Source organism: Agelaius phoeniceus, chromosome 13, assembly GCF_051311805.1.
Source record: "Agelaius phoeniceus isolate bAgePho1 chromosome 13, bAgePho1.hap1, whole genome shotgun sequence".
Lineage (NCBI taxonomy): Eukaryota > Metazoa > Chordata > Aves > Passeriformes > Icteridae > Agelaius > Agelaius phoeniceus.
The window spans coordinates 4,141,094-4,157,702 of NC_135277.1; the positions used below are offsets into that span (position 1 = coordinate 4,141,094).

Sequence of the window (16,609 nt, forward strand, 5' to 3'; positions counted from 1 at the left end):
TTTTTTGACTTGGGTGACTTCTCAAAAAAATCTTTTTTAAGCTTTTTTTCATTTTGTACCAATCCCACCACAGTCTAACCTGGAGATGTAGCCAGGCTCGGAATGTTCTGCCCGCATCAGTTCCAGTGACTTTAACCAGCAGAATATTCCCTAACAATGTCAAGGGACAATAAGCCCCAGCTAATCAATAAGCACAACACCTATGGCACATGGGAGCCCAGAACAGAAGCTGCTCAGGCAGGTGGGACAGCTGGCTTGAATTTTTATGTGGTGGTGGTGAAAGGCACCACAGCTTTCAGTGAGACAGGAGCAGTGCTGACAGTGACAGATCCCCTGTTACATTGTGCCCCCAAACAGAATGAGACACTTCAGTTTTTCTGATAGTTTTGTAATGGTCTGGAATTAGTCTAGAATTTTATTTTTTTCTGAATTCCCTTTGCCCGTCAGTGTTCTGGGCTGCCCTGCAATTTCCAAGGTCACTTTGACTTTTTGGAGATCTGGAGTGTTGCCCTGAGTCTAGAAAGATCCTGGGCAAATTTGTGTGCTGAGGTGATTGCATTAAAACTGATCTCCCTTAAAACAGCCAGCACAGAAGTGGGTACCCTGGTTGGGGTTTCTGCCATTCCATAAATGCTGGGTCCAAGGGGATCTTTTCCAAACACAGCCTGCCATGCAGTGTAGGAACAGTAGGAAACACCCTTCTTTTAGTCATTACACTCCTGACTATTAAATAGATAAAGATATTCAGATTTATCCTTCCTATGTTCAAACACAGCCCTGAAAGTGCTGAAGTTGGGAAGAAATTGCCATTTCCTCTAAAGTCAATGGAAAAGAGATCAAAAGCACTGAGCTCTCTGGTGCCACCTCATAGAGGCCTTCCCATGGGTGACACAAGAGACCTCAAGCAATGGTACCAAGCAGGAGATGTGAAACAGGCAATCACTGTCAGTTGTTCTGATCTCTTACAGCCACTGCAGCAGAGCTGTGGCCACCAGAAGAAGGACCTGAGCAGCCTCCTGCTGATATAATCTCAATTTCCCACAAAGCCTGAGCATTTCTGACAGCAGAAATGAAAGCATTTACCAGTGGACTGCTGAGCACATCAGGATGGATACAGTTCTCTTGCTGTTTGGATTGGGAGGTAAGTCCAGAAAAAGGAGACAAATGGGGTCATAAAACAAATGTAGCATTTATTTTATACTGCATTTTTTTGTCATACCTTTCCAGTCTTAAAAAGGCAGCAGGGGTTTGAGTACAGAACTGGGAGTGAAGGGGCTTTTGCAGGACTTGAAATGATGATCCAATTTTAATCCCAGTGTAACTGGAGTTATATAATTGAATGTGATCATTAAATTTATTAGCCTGGTCAAAGCTGGGGCAGTACCAACAGGAAGTTCTGTGCCCAGAACAGCTGTGGCTACCAGCCCATGTACAAGCACTCACCTGATGATGCCATGTCCTAACTGAAGATAAATCTGCTGGCTGTGACTGCCAACTGACCCCCACAAATGGTGCATCCCTCTTCAGATACGCCTTCTCTGGGGCTGCAGTCTCAAATATCCTGCTGCACCAAAGCCATCAGCAGATTTCTTTCGGGCACGAGCTCGGCCAGTGACATTCTCAGGCTGGCTTGGCCACATGCAGTCACTGGAAGAGCAAGGCCAACACAGGGTGTCAGTAATGAAAGAAACAGAGCACCCCAGGGAAAATATGAACATCAGGTTATTTGGCCACCAGCTGGTTCCTCATCAGTAGTGATGTGGCAGAAAGCAAAGCTGCATTAGCACGTGCTGAGACGCTGCTGTTGCTCGGGGCGGCGCCACACGCGGGTGACAACCCAGCTTGGTGCTCTGGAGCCCACAGCAAAGCACAACATGCCAGACAACAATTGCTTTTCCTTTTTCTTTGGTTTTTCCTCTTGCTACACACAAATAACCTGCTCAGCTCAGCCTGAGCTGCCTGCCAGCCCCTGAGCCCTGGGGAGCTGAGCTGCCTGGGCAGCACCAGGGCTTCAGTCAGGCCATCAACGCTGCCCTGCTCTGGTGTGATACAGCCACAAATTACAAACTATTCTTTTTCCCATCTCATGAGAAGGAAACCTATCAAAAACTGGCTGAATATTTGATTTCACCTAAAATGAAAGACAAACGCACTCAGCCTGGAAATAGGTTTGCTTCAGGGTGTCGGCTTTGCTCGCTCTGCCCAAACTCGGAGCTCCCGGCCGGGCAGCCAGGAGAACTCTGAATGTTATTTAAAGAATTGGTAAGGTCACGGTGGCCGGAGCCTCTCGGGGCTGGATTAATCTCCTTGGCACAGCAGCCGTGCCGAGCGCTCGTCTCGCAGGTCCATTCGTGTAGAGCGATGCCATCCAGTGGCTGCTCCGATCCATCACAAAGCCAGCGGCTCCTTCCCCAGGCACATTCCCGCAGCAGGAATGCTCCTGCTCCCGTTGTTCCCAGCTCAGGCATTTCACTTTAAAACGCTGCAACTTCATCGCGATTGCTTCCAGCTTCTTTGGCTTTTTGCATGTAAAACCCAGGGATGTTTTCAGTTGCAGCGGCTCGAAAAGGTTTAATGGACATTCAGGGGGAAATAATATTTTACATATGTAGCCCCAAGTACACAAATTTGTCATCAGGCCTAGGTTTTGGTGTGGGGAGTGATTATATGGAGTCATGTGGAAAATGATGCTGATTTTTGCGACAAAAATATCATAAATGAATTAAAGGCCTTTCTCTGCTCAAAGGCCAAGAGATACTGAGTCACTCAGTGGGACATTTTCCCTTGAGGAAAATTCCCAAGGGGAAGGATGATCAAGGGATGAGCTGGGCAGAGCCTTTCTCCATCAATGTCACACTTTAGAGAGCCCCACTATTACCAGCTCCCCGAGGGCTGGACATTCTGGGGGGTAGAGAGCTTTAAACCTGCTCAGCTGCATCCCCCCTCTTGCCATCCCCCAAAGACCCAGCATCCCACGGCAGCCCAGGCCACCATTCCCTGGTGACCTGATAAAATCTCAATGTTTTTGCCTGTTGCACTGCCCAAGTCAGCTGTAATTGCATGGTTTGGGTGGTGGATCACCCCAGGCACTGTGACCTGTGGGACTTGGAGCATCCCTGGAGCTTTCCAGTGCAGAGGACCCGAGCCTCCATTTCTCTTGGACCTTTTGCCAGTGATGCTCCAGCTGGGGCTGTGCCTGCTGTGCTGCTGCTGCTCCTGCTCTGTGGTACAAATTCCAATCAGGAGCAACAAAACCCACGGGGTGCTGCTGACAACAGGTGTCTCATTAAACATCTCTCAACCTTACAGGCATTCACATTGACAAGAACCAAACTCACACTCAATCACAGCTTAATCACAGCCAAACTCTATTAACAAGTCATACTAATTACCAACTTCTAACAATTTCTCAGGTTCAGAGGCAAAATATCCTTTCTTTATAGATGAAAACAGACTTGTGATACTCCAGCTCTGGCCGTAATTAGGTCCTTTTAAGACAAAATGAAACTAAAATAAAAATCCAGACGGGTCCCTTTGTGATAGCAGTCCTGGAAGTGCAGTTGTACAATGAGATGTTTTGTTTGTTTTAATTTTGTATCTGCTGTGTTGCCCACAAGGGTCCAATTAGCTTGTTACAGATGCTTGTATCAGTTTTATCCACTTGTCTTTTTTTTTGGTTTGGTTTTTTTTTTTTTTTTTTTTAAGAGGGGTAACTTGTAGCACAGATTGCTGGCCTGCAGGCATCCAGAGATCAACAACCAGCTTTCTGTGATACCAAGCCCCCTGTGAAACAGACAGCCCTTACCCACAGCATTCATAATGCAGAGGGTGAAACAAATACAGGGGAGGGAGGAGCTTGTGCTGGATTTTGGATTATCATGGAATAATCTCGTGTGTTCAGAAATGTCCTGAAGGTGGCAATTCTGCCATGGCTAAGAACAACTCTGACAATCTTTGTCTGCTACACCTTGGAAATTGAAATGTAGGTTTTATTTTTAGCCAGCGTGCAGCAAAACAGAAAGCTCTGAAGAGGTGGCTCTGAACTGTACATGTCACTATTTACTCCTGTCCCCTGGCATGCTCAGCACCTGTGCAATTCCAGGCTAACCTGGACACTTTCCTCCATTGTGTGGCTGTGTTGAGTGCCCAGGCACTTGAGAACTCACTTGTATAATCGATACACTCACAAAAGGGAACATATAAATAACGGGAAGAATCTGACTTGAACTGACACCACAGGGATCACAGCGAGGGCTAATGCCTCGTCCTTGACTCATGCTGCTGCTGGAGAGGACAAAAACACACACCACATTAAGGACTAGCATCAGATTTCCCAGCATTTTCCAAGCAGTGTGGTTCAAGGCACTCTGAATACCTGTGGTGCAAAATCCAGGAGCTGCTTGTTTACCTGTTGCTGGGTTCAGTTACTGTTTTCCTTGCTTTTCCTTTCCTTAATTTTAAAAGGGAATTAACATCTCCCCTGGAAGAATCTAATTGAGGCAGGTCACCAGCTTAGGGCTGAGCATCAGCAGTTATTGGTACCTCTGGCACAGGCAGCTTTGGATGAAGCTGGATCCCTGAAACTCCCAGGAGAAGCCTGCATTGCCTGGGCTCGGTTGGTGCCATGTGGAATCTCAGTTTGCCTTGCTGTGGAGGCTCTGAGGACCTGCAGGCACCCAAAAGCAGCAGGGTGGCCCCCAGCCATGGAGGAGATGGGGCAAACCCACCCCTCTTCCCTCCCCACAGGCTCCATCCTTGGCTTGGCCCCCCTGTCAGAAATCAGCTGTATGGTCAAGTGTCACAATGGCTTAATGGCCATGCAGGACAGGGCAAACTGGCCCAAAACATATTGTTACCTGGCAAAAGCAGAAGGTTTAGGGTTTGGTGCTGAAAGCTTTGTCTTGCAGGAATACAATCTTCTCCTGATGCTGACCAGGTGCACTGAAGTGATGAGCTGCCAGAGGGTGGGGCACAGGAGACCACGGGAGATCAGCACATTGTAAAAGCACAACACATGGCAAAGCCTTTTCTGCACCTCTCATGCCCCTGAAGGTGAGTTCCTGAGGCTCTGGAACAGAAAGTAGAGGGTTTTTTAGTGGAAATGCTTGTTTTCCATGTAACATCCACTCCTGCTTGAGCAGCAGGAAGGTGAAAAGAAAGATTTTTTTTTTGAGAGCCATAGTAAGGCAGGATGGGAGATGAAATATCCATCTGCAGTGGAATAACCATGAAAGCATTCATGCAGTGTTTCTTTGGGGAAAATGGGAGATTTTGTCTAGCCATAGTCTTGTTTCTCTTCATAAGAGGCTGTTTCAGGCCAGAGCAGAGCACCCTTTTTCCTGTTTTTTGTTTGATGAAATTTGGAGGAAAAGGTTAGCAGGTGCTGGCACAGGCTCCAGGAGTTCATCCTGGATCCCAGTTCCTCCAGCATGTGTGATCAGCAATGATCACCCTTCCAAGATCTTCCTCATTTTTATCTGGCATAGGAATTCCTTTCTTCTTCATGGATTTTTTTATTATTCCTGAAATTAAACAAACAAAAAACCCCAAAAAAGAAATAAATTAAAACAATTGAAACTTTACTATTTTGCAGAGCCATCACTCTGATCAGAAACTGAAATCCTGCTTTGTGCTCCTCCAGTGTGGAAATCTGTCAGGTAAATAGAAATCACCTCGTAAAAGCCCTTAAACAGCTCTGGTTTATATTTTAATTGAGGAACAGAACATTTTAAGCACTTTTATTGGGTGGCGCCTGCTGAATGACAGATGTCTGCAGCGGAGTAATGCTGAGCACACTTTCATAAAACAGAGAACTCCTTGCTTAAAACATTTACAATTAAAGGCTTGATTGAATAACAATGAGTTCTGTGCATGGAGCTCATTTCTGCACTTGTTTGTGCACCTGAAGCAGGCTGTGATCGTTCTGTAGGTTGGATACGAGGTGCCAGTTGCTTTGTTCAGTGACCAAACAGTGCTCACGGGCACAGCTGGAAATGTGCCTTTGATTTTCCACCAGGATAGAGATAAGGTGCACTGTGCTGCCAGACTTGCTAACACCCTTGTTTCAGCTGCTTTGGCTTTTTTTTTTTTTTTTTTTTCCTAAGCTACAGGTTAGTAAGTGTCCCAATTTGCCAAGAGCCAGAGATTTTAAAATGAACACTAATCCTTTGCAGCTGAGAAAGTCTTAACTAGCTTCTGCTTTACTTTTCCATCTAGCTCCTGTGACCCCTATTACTGTAATACCCGAGAACATCACCTCTGGTCGTGCACTGAGCCTTGCAGTATCTGAAGAAAGTTAGACTTGCATTAATATTATTTTCCTCTGTTCTATATGGAGAAGTGAGGCACAGCCAGGTCAAGTGATTCACCCAAAGGTGCTCTTTGAAAAGGGGCCCTAATGCTGTACACACGTGCCCACTCTTTGGCTGGTATTTAAAGCTGAGCCTTTTGATTGCAGAAATGGCTTCAAGCAAGCCCCAAACACCCAACAGCAAGCCAGATGACACGGCACAAACCACAACCTTTTGCTCAAAAGCCAGCTGGGAGACTGAAGTGAGAAAGGATTTAGAGTTTCATCCCTGCTGAGCTGAGGAAGATCGTGTGCGAGCTGACATCGCTGCAGAGCGGGGAAGGCACGGAAAATCCTAACCTGAACTTGGGGAAAACAGCCTCCCTTTTCTCAGAAGAAAAGATGAATCCTCAGAGTAGATCTTGCCACAGCAGAAGGAACATGTGTCATGGGAACAGCAGAGGCAAAATGTGTCATGGGAAAAATCTTGACGGATTCAGCCCAGGACGCGAATATGCAAATGGAGACCAAATTAAATGCAATCGAGCAAGATAACACATATCCCAGCAATGAAGAAAACTCACAGCACACTCGCAAAAAAGATGGAGTTTAAATCCAAGGAGGGGGGTCTGAGGATGTATAAGCAGTCCCCAGTGACTAAATTTTAGCAGCAATATGAAAATTTCCCCAAAAAGGAGTCAGGAAAGTGTTGCGGGAATCAAACAAGGAGTAACTGAAGTGCAAGGGCCCATTACTGAGCTCAGTGGAAGAGGTGTAACCTGCCCCCCAACACAGCAACAAAGCACAGATACTAAATAATATTATAGTTTTTCTGCTATTAAAAAGTCATCCTGTGGCTCACTTCTGGAATAATGTATATTTTTTCTCTCCCTGGCCTGCTCTGCTGAAAGAGGGATTTTCAAGAGTTGCTGGTTTCCATCTCCAAAGTAGCTCAATTTAGTTTCAAGGGAAATGAAACTCTCAACTAGCTTCATTTGTAAAATCTTTGAAGATGTGGGAATGTCCTCTGGCTGTAAGGAGAGGGAGTGTGATTCAGAGCCTGGTACAGATATATAAAGGGGTTCAATATTTAATTAAACATAATCTTCCTTGTGGCATGAGTGACTGAGCTCTTTCAGGAATAAAAGTCCTTGGTTTTTATTACATTATTCTGCAATATGTGATAACACAAAACCTTTTGCAGGACTATGCTGGCCCAGCACCTGCCTTCCCTGTAGCGGCACTTGCTGCCCTGCTGCTGCCAAGAGAACATTTTGAGAGCTAATAACTTTCTACTTTTACATGAGAAATCCATCTCTCTGGGATGTCAGGTGGCTCTGACACATCTCCCTGACGCCTGCAAACTGTGGATGCAGTCCCCACACCACTGGGGCGAGGAACCCACGGCGCTGCTCAACACCACAGCCTGCCCTTAGAACCAAACACACATTTTTCAGCTTAAAAAAACAGTATAGAAGGGAGAAAAAAAAAATCATTTTTTTGGGTAGTTATTCTCTACAGAGAGCAGGTGCCCTGATCCTGCACCCACAGCTGAGCTCAGCAGGAGCAAAGGAGTAAAGGAGTTGTGCTGGAAGCGTGTGCTGGCAGAGGCTCTGAGGATCTGGCTTTGCAAAGGGTCAAGACAATCTCACTTAGGGCACAACTCTGTTAGTTTTGTTCTGGTTTTCTTTCTTTTTTTTTTTTTTTAATGTAAAAGGAAAAAGACAGCATTAGCTCTTTTCTTTTCTGGAAGTGATATTCTGCTCTGTGTGAGAAATGAGAGGAAGCCAGTTTAAAGGGAAAGGATGCAATGCATCAGGCACAAGCCCAAGCAATGCCAAGGTCTGCAGCTGGCTGGCCCACTTTTGTTTTTACATATGTTAAATGACTTCTGGAAGCACGGAGTTTCGTTATTTCACCAACTTCTGCCTTCCATTGTTAACCACTCATAGCTGCCACCTACTCAACAAAAATAATGAAAAGAAAGAATCTTTTTAGTAGAGAAAAGGTAATTACTAAGCAGGATGTACACTGCTCCGAAAAGGTTTTCTAATGATAAATCCAGTCCCCTCAAGCCCCTGATTCAGTGGGATGTGCTCTTTCAGCCTTGAGGTGGGCTAGCAGGCATCCTCGGCACCCTGACACAGAACGCTCCTGGCTGGAGCATTCCCATTCCTGGGAAGTGCCCGCTGGGAACCGTGAGGGCTTTCAAGGAGAGGCAGCCAGGGCTGCAGACGAAGCGCAGCAGTGCCCAGGTGAATCTTGCCAGGGATGTGGAGCTCTCCTGGGCTCCTGGGACAAGGACAGCGGGAGTCCTTGCGCTGTGCTCCCCAGGCTCCCTCCGAGCCGTCTGCCAGCTCCACCCTTCCTCCCCGCCTGCCTTTAGCACTTACAGCGCTGCAAAGGGAGATGAGATTCTCTCGCTGTCCTCCTTCAGAGCTCGCTCACACCTTCCCCACCGGCTGGGAACATGTGCTGCGGGTTAGGAAACATTCTCGTCGTGGAATCACATTCGCAGCAATCCTACCCCCCGCCTCCTGCTTGCTTCTGGCTATCAGGCTCTGCTGCTCGTGGTGCTGATGGACACGTGAAACGCCAGAGCTCAGGCACAGCTCTTGGTTCAGCAGAGCCTCAAATCCCCAGGATTCTCTTCATTCCCCCGGGAAATGTGTGAGCACAAACTGGGCCCAGTTTGTTTCACCCAGGGTAACTGGAGCTGGGTAAGTGCCGGCAGTTTTGGAAGAGTGGGGCGAGGAGAGAAGTGGGAGTGTGTGACCATTGACCTTAATTAGGGGAGATGAAAATGTTGAAACATGATTCCTAAGAAAACCAAGGAAGGCCTCTATTGTCGAGTGTTTCCACATGGATGCCACTGAGAAGAGGTCAAGTGCTTTCTCTATACTTTAAGTAAACAGCAGATTGTGAGTTCACAGTCTGGACTGGATTTGAGCAGCTTCTGTGTTCTGCAAGATCATAATTGAGTCCTATGTACTTAAGGTTTGATATCCACTGACATTATTACTCGACAGTGCCAGGAAATGCAGCAGCAATTAAAGGTTATAAAGTCTGCAAGTAAAAAACTGCCCCGTGTCACAGATGGCTCACCCTGTGCTAGAATTATCTTGGGCTCCTGCTCCGAAGGAGCAGCAAGAAGGGACTTTTGTAAAAAAGAGTCTGTGCTGTTGGCTTTCTGTGATAAAGACATGCCTCCTCACATCATCATTGTCACATAAAAAATGCACAAAGCCCGCAAAATTAAATCTGCTAAATGAGCAGTGGGTTATATGTCAGGAACAGAGTGCTCTGAATCAGGCAGTTTATTTACATGCTACTGGGAAGCACATCAAGCCAAGTTAAAATGTTATGCATAAAATTCTTCTGTTCATCTTTGCAGTTATCCAGACTGGAGGTTAAGAAGACTGAATGTGGTGGGTTTGTCCCAAAACGAGCTCTATTTCCTTACCTGGAGGTGGGATGACATGGGAATCAGGAATGACAGCTGTATTTCACATCTGCAGGTTCAGCTCTACCATCATTGCCAGCAGTTGTGGTGTTACCAGGGAGCAGCAGCTTCCATCTCAGGTAAAAACCTTCCATACCCTGGAGACTCCTTGCCCATATTAAAGATCTTGTTTACAGACAGGGAAACTGAGTCAAAGAGCATTGATCCAAGTCCTCAGAAATCAGTGGCAGACCATTCAGAGCCCCACTTCTCCAATAACTTTTCCAGCTATTACAAGCAGGAAGAAAGGGCAGGAGTGCTCTTAGGGGTATAATTGAAATCAGATGAATCACTGGAAATCTTCCTGTCCATTCAGTGGGCTTCACATGATGATTTCTAATAGTCAAGACCCAAATTATTTAGGGTGCACTGCTGGGAGGACTGAATGAGGCATGTAACTTGGGAAGCTCAGTCCTGGAGAGTCCTTTTGGAAGTGAAGCTGTAAAGCTTTATATATACTTGAAGCAAAAAGTCTTTTTATTTCCCTGTCAGCATCTGCCTGTGAAAAGGAAAAAGAAAAGGCAGCCCATTTGTGGATGTTTTCTTGCTGCAACTCTGAATTGGAAATATCTGTCCTTGATTAAAGTGGGAAATGCAATTGCACACGTCATTAATTATTACTGATAAACTGAAGTAGTGATGGAGCCAAATAAAAATCTCCTGCCACTACAATGGAATTCTGGAAAAAAAGACAGACCTGGGTGCCTGCATCCTATTTTCATTTCCTTTTTTTTGGGTGGGGGGAAAAAAGGAACGTGCTTGAACTGCTGGGTGTGCAGCCCTTGGAGCACACGATGGATCCAGAGAGCTGAACTTTATCCCCACCAACGGCAAAAATCAGCAGCTCCCGGTGCCTGCCACACGTGACCAGTGCCAATTATGGCTCCTTCCACATGACATCAGTATGCAGTGGAGGATCTCACTTTTTTTTTTTTTGCCAGAGGCAAATGAATACATTAGGCAGCAGCGAGGCGTGGGGCAGGCGGATGCGGAACTCTGGGGTGATTTGGATTCCGTGCTCGCGTGGGGGTGTGAGCCAACCTCAGAAGTCATTTTCACTGATGCTGACACATAAGGCTTCCCTCAGAGACCTGTCTATCAAACTGCAACATGCTATGCAGAAAAATTAGATTACTCATGCTACAATAAAGAAGGAGGAGATGACAATGATAGAGGAAAAAAACGCCCAAAAACCGGCTTCAAACTACAACAGCTATTTATTAAATGAATAAAAATCTGGCGAATGGCAAAGTATCCTAGAGACTTTTTAAAATAAATTTTTTAAAATTTATTTTACCTCTTTCAACCCATTCCAAGGAGAGTTAGTTGGAAAGACCCTATTAATTCAGATGGTGCCTCTGGAAAAACCACCACTTTATCATGATTGTCACATTACTGTACTTGTGAAATATCATCTTAAATAGTCATTATGATTTTGCTGCTGGTTTTGCTGCAGTCAGCAGTAGGATTTCCTTTGGCTTTGGTAAAAGCAGGATCAGGCCCCCTTGCTCTCTCTCTCTCTCCATGAATTGCAAATGGGTTGTTCACGTGTCAGCTCAGCAACCAAGCAAAGTTCACTGTGCTCAGTTCAAAGCAGCAAGATGAAGCTCAGGGCATTTCCTTCACAGTATTTGCCGAGTTCCTCAGGTCTACAAATGTGCTAAAGTGGTTTAATACAGGATCTGTAAAGCAAACATTATGCAGCTATGTTTGAACCCTTGTCCAATAAAATTCATTTTTTTCAGAAGAAAATACAAAGTAGTAAAACATACTTAGTAAAGAAAAGAAAAGGCTATGGGAAGCTTAGTAAAATCCTATAAATCAGGATGCTGGGCAGCTTCAGGAAGGGTGTTTTAAAATAAATCTGCAGAAGAACACACAAACAGAGGGAGACACACAATCCATAGCTGGAAATGGATCTGGACCAGTGCCGAGGTTGGAACATCCCAGACAGCACTGCAGGACTGGTTTTACAATATCAGATAATGGAGAGGTTTGGCCAAATGCTGATTTTTCTTCTCTAGTAATAACAAACCTTTGCTGGGGCTTCTGCAGTATTTTCTCCTTGAGTTATTCCTCAGGAATGCTATTTGGGAAAGATAATTGAGAGTTTCAACTCCCCTTGCCCTGAACCACGTTATGGCCGCGCTTCCTGCAGCTGCAAATCCTGTTTTACCTATTGTTGCCCTTTTCTAAGGAGCCAGTTTTTGTGTGTTGCTTTGACTTGTGGAGTAGCTCCAGACACGGGGTTTACTTTCTTGTTTTCAGTGTCTCTTCCAAATATTTCTTCCCAGAGATGAGTTTTGGTTCCCATCCAAGCCTGAAAAGGAGAACCATAGGCTCTCCCGTGGCCCTGCCCTTGCATGGCCTGGGGACCAGAGCAAAGAAGGGATGCAGAGTTGCCTTTTCCTGCTCCTTTTCAACAGTGTGAACAGCAGATCCACCCCATTCCACCCTTCACCCTGCTGAGGAGTTTTTTGGGGCTTTGGCTTCTTGATACAGACAGGCAATTTCAACATGACCACACAGAGGGGAAGCACGTGGAATTACAGGCCTCTTTAAAATTGTCAGGAGCAAATATGATCAGATCTGGTTCTTGATCTCATTACTGTCTAAAAGATTTGGCTGGCATTTTTAAATGCCATGATTTATGTTCTTCACCTTAACACAGCCCTCGGTGGTGTAAACTGAGTAACTCTATTATTCTCCAGGGCAACTCTACAGAATCCAATTGGAGAATTTTCACAGGACTGTGTCTATAAGAAAATATTAACATGGATTAAGACAAGTTGATAGATTTTAAACCAGGCTATTCAATGAGAACCAGCAAGAATAAATCAAATAACTTTGCCTAACTACAGAAAGTATTTGTAAAGCCCTGTAAGGTTTCCATTTCCTAAAGCCACCTGCCATCTCAAATGCCCCTAATCAGTCACAGATGCTGGATACCAACCTGCTAACCCTACAGCTTTGAGAGAAAATATTGCACTTTGTAAACTCATTCTTGGGTATTTCCTTAATTTTTCTTAAACTAAACTTTCATCCCTTATTTTCCACTTAAATGTAATGAGTTAAATCAACTCTGACATCTTGCCCTGCTTACCCTTACAGTTCTGTTTAGCTGCTTTCCTATCTACTTCTTGGAAAGCCTGAAGACCTCAGGTTTGGGGGTTTTTTTTTGATTTTTTTAAATCATTATAGTATTTTTTTTCCACTCCACCTCTCATGAGCACCCCCCTGGTGTTGAGAAATCCTATTTAATGCAGAGTTATGACTGTTTCTCTAATCCACTGCCAATGGGAAAAATGAATGTTTTTCTGTTCTTATGATTATCCCCATGATGAAGATGTACCAAACACTGAACTCTTCTGAAGTACTGTGGAAACATTTTTTAACCTGAAAAATAATTGTAAAAAAACCCGAAAAACCCTGAAACACAAGGACCAAAGAAGTCTACTCCCGAAGAAATAAGAAAGAATAAGAATTAAGAAACATTTTAGAGGCTTCACATAACACCCAATGGAATCAAAGTAAAGAATTTCATAGATCAGGGAAGGTACCAAAGCAGGCCCTGGTGCCAAACACCATTAGAGGCCATTCAGCTGTGCTGGGGATGGATGTCTTGGCTCTGGAAGGAGCCATTATTCCACTTCAGCTCGTGAGGACAGGCTGGGAGTGGGAGTTGTAATGGAGGTAGGAAGCAAGCTGGATTTTATTAGTCTTCCATCATCTTTAAGAGACCCCTAAGCAGATCAGGTTTCAGCCTCTCCCTCCACTCCTGTGTCAGTCGTTGGTTCTGTTTTTGCTGGAGGATAAGTTTCATTATATTAATAAGCAGCACAAGTGGTTCCAATTGTGGAAGAACCACTCTGAGCTGTCAGAAATGATCAGAGGAGAAGTTTCAGCCTTTCCATGATCACAGCCTCTTCTTCTGGTGCCTCAACTCAGCACTTCCCCAGTGCACTTCACATTTTTAGCAGCCACGACAACAATAAAAGGTACCTCAACATTTCAGCTAGGGGAGATTATTTTAAGGAATTTTATTCCCTGATCATGGTAGTACATCAGTGCTCAGAAACCAGATGCTAATGGGAATAATTGGGCTTACATCCAATCTGCTGGCTGGGAGACTAGATCTAGACATGCACTTAAATTAAACTATACATCTTCAGCCTCTTACTGCAGTCAAATTCCAAACACAAACATCTTTAATCATGCCACTAAGCCAGTAAGTTTGCATTTCTTATTACTTATGATGAGACAGTGAGAAAAACTCACAGCAAAACACTCCAAAAGCTGGGACAGTTGGATCCCTATCTGAGAGTGATCCATTAATGCTCACCAGCAGTAAAACTCAGAATTTGTCTCCCTCCCATCATCCACTTGAAGGAAAGGGTTTTAGGCAGACAAAGTAATTAAGAATCCTCACAAGGATGGAAGTATTAATAGATTAATTAATTGTGCAGATAGCAAAATGAGGCAGAGAAAGTTTTAAATACATCTGAGTTCAAGAAGCAAGGCAGTGAAGAGGAGAAGGGTCTGAGGCACGATGCTGTGCTCCAACCACTGGCAGAAAGCAGGAAGACAGGGACCCAGGGAACAGGAACACATCAATCCTCGTGCTGTGCCCACTGGGATTTGTGCAGGAACACATCTCCACCAGCACCCACCCCCCGGGATGCAGGGCTGGGGTTTGGGATCACGGATTTCCCACCCAAGGATTGGGATCCACACTTCCTCCCGAGAGATTCCCTGAGAGGAACAGTGAGAAGTTTAGTTTTCAAATTAGACTCACCCAGGACTAGTCACTGAAATCTCATCTGTATTATGGAACTGAAAAAAAAAAAAAAAAAAAAGAGGGGAGAAATGTAAAAGGAAATCTTTGTAGCCAGGAGTACCTGACTCTCCCGCAGTAGGAGACGCAGGAATAGTGTTTCATGTCATGGAGATGTAGTTAAAATGCAGACAGCATATCCTTGTTCTCAGAATCTGAGAGGTGTGGTTTGTGCATGTGGACAAGCCATCGTGCCTCCCTTTGATCTATCACTTGATGTAGAGGAAGGCTTTTATGTGTTAGTCCCATATAATGGATAATTTAGTCTGAAACCATTATGAAAAGTATTACATTTTGGGTACATATGCTTCAATTATTCTTGAAAGTACACAGGAATATTTTTTGACATGCACACAGATTTCAAGTTAAAAAAAAAAGAAAAAGGAAATAAACCCAGAATTTTTGTTTACGATCCAAACAAATTTGTTCTTCTGAGGCAAGTCTGCATGCATTTTAAAAAATTGTGCCATTTTATGATTTTTTTTAAGGTAGGTTGTAAACAATATGCTTGAATGTAATATAGAAAGTGACACAACCATCATTCATTAAAATTACCAGTGGTCAAAAAATCATAGGATGGTTTGTGTTGGAAGGAACTTTAAAGATCTTCTATTTCCAAGCCCCATCCAGCCTGGCCTTGGACACTTCCAGGGATGGAGCAGCCACAGCTTCTCTGGGCACCCTGTGCCAGGGCCTCTCCATCCTCACAGGGAAGAAATTCTTCCTAACATCTAATCTAAACCTCCTCTCTGTCTCTGGCTGAAATCTCTAATCCTGTCCCCTTTGACAAACAGAGTGGGCAGAGGAAGGCCTGACCCATGAATCCATGGACTGCTGATATGACATCGGACACTGTGACACTGGGCAGGGCTGGAGTATCCCTTTTTCCATAGGAACAGTACCAGCTGTGCATTTTAAGAATAATTTTTGAGAGAGGAGGGTCTTTCTCTTTATTTTCTTCTCCAGACATGCTTGCAATGACAGATCCTGGAGATGGCCACAGCTGGACCCCAGCCAGAGGTGAATGCTGTGCCACTGATGGCCTCCTGCAGGTGCCTTTGTGCCCTTTTTCCTATTTCTACATGAAGCATGCTCAGACATTTGTTTTTCAATCAGGAATATTATCTTAGCTTGTATTCTTTCTGTTTTCTTCTAGTGAATAAAATGACGATCAGCAGTGCCCAGGCTGAGCTGACCCAACCTGTCCCCAGCCCCTCCACCAAACTTACCTTGGATGAAAGCTGTGGAATGACAGGCTCAGAGTGGAATGACAGGCACAGAGTGCCAGAGCTGGCACAGAGGCTTCTTCTGCAGGCATCTTGCTGGCTGTTTTAAGGTCTTCTGCCTCTAAGTGGCACCACGCTGGGTGATTGAACACTTGCTGGAATCTGTTCTACCTTTTATTGTAATGATTTCTTACAGAGCTCCGACTTTCCAAACTCTGAATTTTCAGGAGTACTGCCTGGATGTCAGAGCCCTTTTGTCAGAAAGACCAGAGCCTTCTGCAGTGATGGGCCCAGTACTGCAGAATCCCTTTGGAAAGCCACAGCTCTTAACCCTTCAGTGGGAAAGTCTGAACTGGAGTTTTTTGAGAAGGCTGTCTCATCCCTGGGATTTATAATGGCAGGGATTCAAAAGAGAGCCAGGCAGATCTTCCACTGGTGTGAACTGCCAGAGAGTCACACTGCATTGTACCCAGCCATGACCTGGATTATGGTTTTGTATTTGCCTTAAATAAAGAGGCCCAGACTGTCTCATGTGCAGCTTCTGCTCAGAAAGCAGGAAACAATTTGGGAGGGGGAAGAGGGTGTCCCAGAAAGGAGGAGTCCAACCTACAAGCACACACACTGGGAGCCCTGAAACTGCTGGAGCAAACTGCACTCATCAAAGCAGCACAAGAGACATTGTACCTTTCTAAACCAACAGAAAGAAATCTCCTCTCAGTGCCACAAGAGGCTCAAAATGCTAAAATTAAATATTCAAC

At 44.9% G+C, this 16,609-nt stretch overlaps 1 long non-coding RNA gene across 1 annotated transcript; it reads right to left on the reverse strand.

Annotated features, from left to right (window-relative positions):
- Positions 1-1,116: 1,116 nt before the first annotated feature.
- On the reverse strand, positions 1,117-16,101 carry LOC143695175 (uncharacterized). The gene is made up of 6 exons (XR_013184156.1): positions 15,855-16,101; positions 14,587-14,624; positions 11,089-11,473; positions 9,753-10,290; positions 4,857-5,068; positions 1,117-1,647 (listed from the first exon to the last, which is right to left on the reverse strand). It is a non-coding gene; the product is annotated as an uncharacterized LOC143695175 (long non-coding RNA).
- Between the last annotated feature and the right edge of the window lie 508 nt (positions 16,102-16,609).